The sequence below is a fragment of the Triticum dicoccoides genome, chromosome 7B (assembly GCF_002162155.2).
Source record: "Triticum dicoccoides isolate Atlit2015 ecotype Zavitan chromosome 7B, WEW_v2.0, whole genome shotgun sequence".
NCBI classification, from domain to species: domain Eukaryota; kingdom Viridiplantae; phylum Streptophyta; class Magnoliopsida; order Poales; family Poaceae; genus Triticum; species Triticum dicoccoides.
Window position 1 is genome coordinate 734,840,253 of NC_041393.1, and position 9,135 is coordinate 734,849,387.

Below are 9,135 nucleotides of genomic sequence, written 5' to 3' on the forward strand. Positions count from 1 at the left end.
ATTGTGGACTGATGATTGATGTTTGGGTTGATGAACTGTGTGTGATGTGGTGGTTTTGTGTGTTCAGACAACAGATTTGCCCATATGCTTTGGACTGTTGTTGTCTGGTGGCGGGCACCGGATTCGAGCGCGTTGGCTGGGCTCTTCGTCTGCTGGCATCGGCACCGGATCCGAATGTTGTGCGCGCATTGGCTGGGCTCGTCGTCTGGTGCCGTCGGCACCGGATTCGAGCGCCATTGTTCCCCTCTTCAGTCTCCGGCCTCTGCTCTCTTCGCTGCCTTCTCGGCAGCTACTGTGCTACTAGTTTTGAGACAAACATACTCTGGTACTAGTGGCAGTGGCCAGTGGCTAGGACTGTTGTGTGCCCGTCGTGGGACGTTAAAAGGGCAAGCTGTTTTTGACGGCCGTCATGGGCTTGTGGTATTATGCCATTTTAGTTGGCCTATTTGGCCGATCAAGCCCTTCTTTTACCTTGGCTAGCCCAGTATGAAATGCGGCCGCGCCATACGGTGTCCCTCGGCCAAGTGCTCCACTTGTTGGAGCTCAACGCCCGGCGCATGCGACCGCGAGCTTCTCCGGCGGCACCACAGCCGATCGCAGGTACTCACCGCTCATGTTCTTTGGCGTGGCCTCTAATTAATGCGCAAGTAGAGGTGCCTATGTCACAATTTGACACCGATTAATAGGCAAGTGACCAAAAAAGGTACTTCCTCCATTCCCTTGTACAAGGCCACTATAAAAAATATGTTTTGCATCTATATAAGACCACTAATAATAATTGAGGCAAAAAATTAATGATATTTCCTCGTAGTAGCAACTTGTTTAATACTTGCATGCATGTAGTTATAATGACACTGTACTGTTTCCTTCTCATTCCTTCCTTGCATGCATGTGCGCATATTAATGATTCCGGTTAATGAAAAAAAGATTGGCTTCTAAAACAGTCATTAAAGTTTATCTTGGTACATGTAATTTGAGTTTGTGGCTTTATATAAGGGAATGGAGGGAGTACTATTACCAACTTCCCCATTTTCCAGTGCTCCGTCACCTGACCTGGTTCTTGGCTGCACCCTTAAGCCATACCAATGCTTAGACCTTATCACAAGTTGTTAAATGTGAAGTCGGTCTTCTCAATCACATATTATAGCCGGCAACATGTGACATAAGTTAGTTATCTATATATGATACTTGTGGTGTTTGGTTGACCAACGTAAATTTTAGTTTCTGACTTTGGCAATTTGCTAGCTCTGCCACTGCTCGTTTGGCTGCGCATTGCTGGTTCAGTATGAAGAATGTGTGTTACACGTTTTCTGAGATTTGCTTAGGCCTCCTTTGGTTAATATAAAGGAAGTTTCTAGGAATTCTCAAGGGTAAGAATTTTGTAAGGAAAATTTGTTTCAAGCCATTTGGTTTGTTGTAATGGATTTCCCATTTCTATGCAGGATAAAAACCAATCCTTCACATTTCAAAAGGAATTTTTTAGCCCAAATTCAGTTAAAAAATTCACACCCTATGGATAAAATGACATCTTTTTTCCTATAAAAAATGAGATTCATGTCATCCTATGAACCAAAGGAGAACTCTGGGGTGTTTAGTTGGGCTTTAACTTTGCCTTTTGGATGTCGGCTTTTTCTTATGGTATATTTATTTGACTCGCCGTTCTCGGCTGTGATAGTGCTACCTTCCTCTTTCATTTTAGTTTTTTTTAGTCTAGCCCTTCCATTTTAGTTGGGCTCATTTCGGCCATCCAACCCATATTTTGACCTTGGCCCGCAACAAGCCAACTCCCACGCCTTCTCGGCTGCTCTGCTCTGTTCACGCGAAGCGAAGGTGTTTCCTCTTCTTCCCCAAATCCGGCCACGGTGAGGCAGCGGCGACGGAGCGGCGGCCGGGGGCAATGGAGATGCGCCGTACGACCCCCTCACCCAAGTTCCTCACCCAGCTGCACTGCTATGCGGGCGGGGCGGCCACGACCACGAGCATCTCCGGCGGCACCATAGCCGAGCGCAGGTACTGTCCGCTCATGTGTTAGGAGACCCTCCTAACGTGTACTCATGTACATGGCCTGGCCTCTTGGGCCAGCTATTGGGTCTGTCCCACTTGAGACCCCGTGCTGCAACTACATACAAGTACACTAGGGAAGGGTACGAAGAGGGGTATCCAGTGGATCACCAAACCCAGCGGCGGCAGCTACTGTTCTTCCTCTTCCCCTGATCCCCATTCTTGTATCTCAGCTTGTAATCGACATTGCTACTTGAGCTCATGTGTGAGAGAGAGATCGGACACATCCAGTACCCTTACACTACTAGGGAAAAGGCTAGCAGCAGCGTGAGTTTTAGGTGTATCAGTAGCGCGGGGAGGGGCGCTACTAATAAGGCGCTACAGCTAACACATAGCAGTAGCGCGGGGAGGGGCGCTACTAATAAGGCGCTACAGCTAACACATAGCAGTAGCGCGTGGTCAACGGCACTACTGATACACAAGTGTAGCAGCAGCGCGGTTGATGGAAGCTCGCTACTGCTAGTAGCTCTAGCGCGCTTTGCAACGGCGCGCTACTGCTATTGCGGCGCTGCTGCTAACTTTTGTACACTCGCTACTGCTAATTTAATAGGTTTTTTGTTTTTTTGGCATATTTGTTTTGTATTTGAACAGGCTTTATAGAAGAATCTTTAGCACATAGAAATGTCATCATGATACACATACAAATGACCGCGAGACCAGAAATGTAATCATAGCATATACATACAAATAGTCTCATCATAATCATCATCCAACACAAAGTGGTCTCTCGTCATCATCTCGAAAATAGCGATACAAGTCCTCGATTACTTGCAAATACATCGTCATCCATCTAAACAATGGTATACGCGAGAAGAGCTATCACTTTGAGTACATGAGTTCGTATCCCTCTCTCGCATTAGCGTGAACCTAAACTAACTACTGCCTGTCGCTCGGAGACCGGAAACCGGTAACACCTGGGCCTGACACTCCGGCCAGTCGTCGTATATATACTCCTTGCGTAGCACTTCTTCGCCATCAATGATCTATGCACCTGCATCGTCACATGAGTCGATGATATGCAACATATATAGTTGAGCAACAGAAAAAGACAGACTTGACAAAAATAGAAACAACATATCATAAGCATAAATAACAAAGTTCATCGTACTCAAAATGCCCTAACTAGAGTGATCTTCGCTAGTCGAGGAGGAGGACGGTTTAATTACATCACAAATAAAGTTTCACTGTGCATAACTCAAAATTTTGTCATACAGAAAGTATGGACTAAACAGACACATTGTCATATATCGACAATCACTCCAACATGCCGTTCCATCCATCGAGGTCAGGGAGATAGTCCCCAAGCTTAGTGAAAGGCTTCATGTCGAGACGCTGAGAGGCTACCCATGTTCGAACATCTTCCCGTGACATTTGTCCTTCTTCGTAGAACATCCCTGTTTTTTCGACGACCTCCTTCATGATGATTTGGGCAAGTTCGCGCTGGATGTGATAGAACTCAGCTCGAAGTCGATGATCCTCGATATCTCCTACGTCCTTTGCCAATTGCAGAATATGGGCATCGCCGGATATAGGTGACATGCGAAGGTTCTGGTGATCCCGTCTGTACTCCAGCATGTGGTGTAGGACATAGAATCCATCATTAAGAGAATCGCTCGGTTGCTGGATGCAGCAGAAGTCGGTCTTATGGGCGAAGGCGACCCTGCCGCCCCTTCTCTTCTTGTCCCTGACCTCTCCACCCCTTGCTTGGTTGTAAAACATAGCACTGTCGAGAACATCCTTGATGTGGGTGTAATCCTTTTTGTGAATGTTCTTTGACGAGTCCAAGTAAAGAGCGTGGGAGAATTGGGGGTATGGGATGATGAGGACGGCGCGCCCGCCGCTGCGCAAAATAAGTACACCTCAAATTACTTAGCCTGCACCGTGCAAATGAATGATTGAAATTGAAGGAAGGATAGCAGCGCGGATGACTTACACGGGATGATAAGGCACGAGAATCGCCCCTGTCCTTATTGGGGAGCATGAAATTGACGATGTATTCCCTCGCGTATACACGGTGCTCTGCGCAGACTCCCAAGAAGACCTCGTGCATGTAGTACGGGTCAGCGACACGTATATGAGATATCTGCTCAACCCCGATGATGTAGCTCATGTGCAAGGCATAAAGGCGGACAAACGTAAAATCCAGCTTCTTCACGTGAAACATGTCGAATATGTAATCGAATCGGAGGAAGAACTTATCCGCGGGGAAGCTCTCAACGTACGACCTTTGCCGCGGAACGTTAACCACGTAGAGTGGGTATCCTGGATCGGTCGAGGTGATGAGGCCTTTCTCTACCCGCATCACATCATCATGAAGTCTCCTTAGATTGCCGAATCTGGCCTGTAGCGTTGTTGCAGGTAGGATTGGTTGACCGGGGATATGCCATTTATCCGCATCGGGGATATCTATACTGTCCTGAAGCCGAGGCTGCTGAGGCGGCTGGATCATACAATCAGCTTTTTTTGCCTTTCCACGCTCTCTTCCTAGACTTCTTTACTACCGGAAGGTCGTCCAGATTACGATGAGATGGCAATTCAGGCACCGACTCATGACGCTCAAACCCTGAGGAGGCGCCAGTATAGACATACTATTCAGCGCCACCGTCGTCCTCATCCTCATCCATGGTGACGTCATTAGCAACTAATGGAGCCTCCTCCTTACCCTATCCGCTATCACCCAACCCGACACCCGACGCTAATTGGGTAGGTGGGGTGTTGATGTTCATACCTTGCTGAGGCTGCGTGCTCGTGGGTGTGCTCCCGACTGCCTCCAGACGAAGCACACTCTTTGGCCACAAGAGGACCCACCCATTGCAACAATCACCAAGCCACCGCGGTGTCTCCTCGTCATCCACCAGTAGTGTTGGAGGAGGCAAATTCTCATGGCCCGGTTCGACACTGGCCACGGAAACCTTGAAGACGTTCGGGGGGATCGGCCGGCTGTGGAAAAATGGTTCCTTCAGCTTCATTATCGTCGCCTTCCCCACATCCACCTTCTGGTCGCCGATGGTGTACAATATGGTGCACGGGGTTTCGTTGGCCTGCAAAGAAAAGTCTGCGACGTGGGACATCCGAAAGGCAACGAAAAGGGGAGATTATACATTTATATTGAAGGGGGCCGGTGTGACAGATACCGTGAGGGCGTCGAGCTCAGCCAAAGACGAAGCACCGCCGAGCACGTCCTGTGCGGGAGCAGGTGCGGGATCCGGTGCGGGAGCCGGCGCGGGAGCAGGTGCGGGAGCCGGTGCGGGAGCAGGTGCTCCCAAGAAGTCAGCAAGGGGAAAGTCCTCTGCATTTTTTTCTGGATTTTGCCTTGTCCAAGTGATAACGCCCGTCACCAAGGAAGTAGAAAAATCTACAACCACCTGTTTTGCGGCAGCTACCGCTTTTGCGACTGTCTGAGATGATTTCTTCTTAACCGCAATCTCAACCTTCTTGTCGATGTTTTCTTCAGTTAACCTCCGGCTTTCCTTTCTCTCCTCAGTGGTCTCACGGTAGTACTTATTCCACGTGGCGCCGTCTCCGACACTGTGGACGCGTCCATACGACAGTCGAGTATCCACCGGTTGTTGTTTCAATATGTTCAACGCCCGGTTGAATGGAGTGTCCCACATGGGCCTCGCCAATGCCTCAGACGGCGAGTCGCTTGCGGCCGCAATCCGGTGCTGCTCTCTCTGCAAAAGGCACAAGGTTCGTTTACAAATATGACTAATGTGTGCAGTCGAATTGATCAGAAACTAAAATTACCAGCAGTCTCATGAACTCCGTAATGACCGGTGTTGTCTCGTAAACCTTCTTCACTGGGTCCCAATGGTGCCGGGCCCTCAGGACGTCACGCTCCTGCGGGACGGTGAAATCCGCCAAGGGGTCTGGGATGCCCAGACTCGCGGCTTCCACGTCCTCCTTGGCCCATTTGGACCTCTTTCCGCCGTAACCACGGCTTCCAAAGTGGTGGCTCCCAATGTTCCTCTCTTGAAGCCCCTTCATGTACTTAGACTTGTTTTGGCAGCTTCGACCTCGCAAGCCTCCTTGAATATTTGTAACTAGTTTTCCGTGATTGTCGGATTATCCTTTACAATCTCGGAGTAGGGTTCCTTCTTGTCTATGATCCTTGCTTTCACTCGAGTTTTCCAGGCGGCCAACGCGTCGCTAAACTTGGTCATGACGTGTTTGTTTATCTTCTTCATTGTCGGGTCCTCGTCTGGATCTTCATAATCCTTCTCATTCCGGCCCGGGAACAAGAATATCTGGTGAAACTTCTTTAGGAGGGAGCTCCTCATATTTTCTATCTTTTCTAGTTTCTCATCGTTGATGGTGGCGGTTGTCCATACGATGCAGCCTATTTGATTGCCGTAGCACGAGCGAGCTTCCTCGGGCGCCTTTGGCTCAAAAATGCCGTCGTCCACCTCCGTGACCACCAGCCTAGTAGTCCTGAGTTTGTTAGGAAGCCGTTGCCTCTTTGCTTTCGGTTCTACACCGGCTCCGCTCCCCGAGGCAGCACCGGTCTCAGTCTCAGCATCGGTCCCGATGCCGGTATGAGTCTCAACGCCGGTATGAGTCTCAGCACCGGTCTCCGTGTCGGTCTCAGTCCCCGATGCCACCGGTGGGCCCAGCAACAACCTCGATTGATCGTTGGTAAGGCTAAAAAAATCGTCTGACGCCCGGTAGGCGTCGACGCAATCACCAGAACCATGTCCTTCATCGTTGCTAGCCATGATCTGTCACCACAGGCGTCGGTGTCAAAACCGGTAGATCTTGGATAGGGGGCCCAAACTGTGCGTCTGGAGATCAATGGTAACAATGAAGAAAGGACACAATGTTTACCCAGGTTCGGGCCCTCTTAATGGAGGTAAACCCTACTCCTGCTAGATTATATTTGAGGGTATAGAGGTTACAAGAGTTGATCTACCTCGAGATCGATTCGGCTAACCCTAGTTAGCTATCCTAGCAATATTATGATCCTGCCTCCGCTCTAACCCTCCGGTTTATTTAGACACCGGAGGAGCTTAGGGTTTAAACAAAGTCGGTTTTACAGAAGGGAACAATATATCTGGACACATATACTTGCCGTCCACGCATGTGAGAGTCCCCACCGGATACGGGAGAGGATCTTCGATCTTGTATCTTGACGGCCCACATTAGTAGACCGGACGCCCGAGGACCCCTTAATCCAGGACTCCCATAGTAGCCCCTGAACCAGTCTTCAATGATGATATGTTCGGCGCTCAGATTGTCTTGCGGGTTCCTTTAAGAGTACACACCACCTTTCCATTGTAAAAAGAAATTATATCTGGCTTTGCACAATAAACACAACCCTTAGCCACGAAGGCAGGATATATATAAGAAAAAGGAGAACATCATCTTTTACGGACAACTCTTTCCACGAAGCATCAGACTTGACCCCTCGTCATTTTGAATTGTTTTCACGCCCCGTGTTTCGTGCTTCAAGGTCACGCCTCGTTGGCACGTCCTGTCAAAACATAGATCGTGCCTACTTAATACGGGATTGCATATCAAAAATTTGGGTAATCCAACCGTTTGCAGCGCACACATCCATCGGGAACAGGCGAGATTCAAGGCACGAGTGGGGGCGGTAGGTATTTTTACTGCCTATAAGAGGGCAAGGAACCCCCACTTTCCTCCCCACACCTTCACATCTCCTCAGCCTTCCAATCTCCCCAGCTCTCTGCGCTAGCAAAGTCTTCGTCTTTCTCACCACCACCACCTACCCCGACCATGGCCGAAGCTGACTCCAAAGTCAAGTGGGAGGCCTCCTCCGTGACGGAGGAGAACATAGCAACTCTCTGGATTGCGGAGTACCTTGCCGCCGAAATCAAGCACCGGCTTCCCTCTGAAGGTCAAGTCCTTCCCACTCTAAAGCCCGGCGAACGGATTGTTTTTCTTCCCCATTTCCTTAGAACGTTAGGGGTCCCACTCCACCCGTTCGTCCGCGGACTTATGTACTACTATGGGCTAGATTTCCACGATCTAGCCCCAAGCTCCTTTCTCCACATATCAGCGTTCATAGTCATGTGTGAGGCACTCCTCTGCGTCCGGCCACACTTTCGCTTATAGCTCAAGGTCTTCAATGTGAAGCTGAAGGTGGTCGATGGGCAGCACGCGGACTGTGGTGGGGCTATGATTAGCAAGCTGCCGAATGCTACCTCTTGAGCACTGCATTGGTTTTCCCTTGAGGAGGAAAGGGTGATGCAGCAAAGTAGCGTAAGTATTTCCCTCGGTTTTTGAGAACCAAGGTATCAATCCAGTAGGAGGCTCCTCAAAAGTCCCACACACCTACACAAACAAAGAAGAACCTCGCAACCAACGCGATAAAGGGGTTGTCAATCCCTTCACGGTAACTTGCATAAGTGAGATCTGATAGAGATAATATGATAAGATAATTTTTTTTGGTATTTTTATGATATAGATTGGAAAGTAAAAGATGCCAACACTAGTAGAAAAGGGGGCAAAGGTCTAGGCCGGGTCATCCCATTAGTCCCGGTTCAGTCCAGAACCGGGACCCATGGTGGCATTGGACCCGGTTCGTGAGCCCTGGGGGCCGGCCGGGCCACATGGGCCATTGGTCCCGGTTCGTCTGGACCTTTTGGTCCCGGTTGGTGGGACGAACCGGGACCAATGGGCCTCGCTCTTGGCCCACCACCATTGGTCCCGGTTGGTGGCTTGAACCGGGACCAAAAATGCAGAAAATAAATAATGCAGAAAACAAAACAAAAAAACTGGAAACAAAATAAAAATAGCAACAATAAGTATTTTGTTGTAAGTAGAAACAAAATAAAATAAATAAAGCAACAAAGAAAACAAAAAAACAAAAAAAGTGTTCTCAAATTTGAAAACTAATGGCACTAAGAGAAAGTTTATAATTTTTCTAAAACTAAAAGCAAAAAAGAATTAAAAAATAAAGCCAAAAAAACAAAAGAAAATAAATAATGCAGAAAACAATACAAAAAACTAGACAAAAAATAAAAATAGCAACAATAAGTATTTTGTTGTAAGTAGAAATAAAATAAAATAAATAAAGCAAGAAAAAAAAGAGTTTTCAAATTTGAAAACTAA